Here is a 1767-nt window from a genome sequence, read left to right as displayed (position 1 = left end):
AGAGGGGAAAAATAAGGAGCTGAAACCAAGGGCTCAAGTAGAAAGCAAATGTTTTGAGGAGGATGATGACAGTGTACAAACGTGCTTGACAAAACGGATGGGTGTATGGATTGTGATAAGAGTTGTACGAGCCCCCAACAAAATGATTTAAAAAAGAAAAGTCTGACCCTTTCCTCATGGCAATAGGGAAGCCAAAAGAGGTCAGAAATGTCCACCTCCACTGCAGTTCACCACAGACACAGACACAGTTCTGTGATACAAGTTCTTGGTTAACAAATTTTGCTGTCAAGGTTTTAAATATATTGATCCATTGCCTTCCGCGTCTCCAGGGAGCTCTGGCCAACAATCAATACAATCAACAAAGAGGGGAAAAGAAGAGAATATCCAAGACACTACCTCTTCCTAGGACCCCTGCCAAGCTGTAGTCACTGACTCTATGTATCAGAATATGGCCCAGAGTCTACAGGCAAGTGATACATCCACAGAAAGGGTCTCCTCTGCACCAATCTCCGCCCCCCCACCCCAATGCCTGCCAAATCCTGCCTCCCCAGGGGATGACTAACGCCCCTCAGTCTTCCATTCCCAAGAGATCTAGTGTGGCCTTAACAGTCAGCTTCCTAATTTGAATCTCCCCATCAGGCCAGATGCAGTGGGTAGGCCATGACCTTCTCAACTCTAGGGTGCAAGAACTTTGTGAATTTTTCCACCCTAGTTCAACCCTCCCCAGCATGGACTCAGCCCTTCCATGCTCTGTTGGAGAAGGGGTGCTAGTGTCCTCCATGGTGTTAATCAGGGGCAGGTGTGGAAACAAGGAATGAGCTCATCATTTCCCCTCTCCTCCCATGAGGTCCAGAGTGCTAGCATAAGAAACAGCTCTGCAGGTATCCCGCTAGAGCAGCACAGAATCTGAAGCTTGATTTCTCCATGTAATCCCAGGGTATAATTAGTAGAGGTTTCTTTTCCTCAGGGGAGGTCTGGAATTTTTTTTCCAAAAGTTTTGTTAGGAGAGGGTTTCAAAGCACCTGAAACTACATGGCCATACTGGATGCAATGTTTACATTTTAGAGAAGTCCTCTTTCCCCATTTTTATCATTTGACGTTTTGGTGTCATAGCTAAGAAAGCCTTGCCTAAATTGAGGAGATTTACTAAGAATATTATAATTTTAGCTCTGATATATGTTTTTGATTCATCAAGATGATTTTGTTCATGATGAAATGACATAGTGCTTTTAAAATTATTCCAAGAATTGCATACACTTGTATTACGCACTTAACTATTGTTTCTTAAACTCTCAAAGGAAAGAGCTTTTCATCAAATCACGTTATTGCAGGAAGTATCTCTTAAAATAATTTCACCTCCATTTTGAGAATGATAAAATCCAAACGATTATAAAGCTAAAATTATATGAATTTTACATTTAAATAATTCCTATTTATGCCAATTTTCCATGGTCTCTGCTTTTATTGCTTATTCATGATTTTTGTAAAGAACCAGCTCTATACATCTCTGAGAGAAATCCTGAAGTATCCATTCAAATATATTCCCTAAGAACCTCAATCATTATTGTTTGGGCTGGGTCCGAAGTAGGCAGCCCTGTTTTGACTAAGCTGAAGCAGGTCCGGGCCCTGCACATCCTTCCCTGCACATCTCAAAGGTCAGCAGCAGAGGGCAACAGATAAGATAACCAGTGAAACCAGATGTTCCGGGTTCCAAGAAACAAGCAATTCTCCTAGTTTCCAGACCCCATATGCTGATTGCCATAAGTG

Source organism: Echinops telfairi, unplaced genomic scaffold (genome assembly GCF_000313985.2).
Source record: "Echinops telfairi isolate 266 unplaced genomic scaffold, ASM31398v2 ScPeMD7_27;HRSCAF=92, whole genome shotgun sequence".
Classification (NCBI taxonomy): Eukaryota; Metazoa; Chordata; class Mammalia; order Afrosoricida; family Tenrecidae; genus Echinops; species Echinops telfairi.
The sequence above is the reverse complement of the archived record's forward strand: the minus strand, read 5'-3'. Positions refer to the sequence as shown.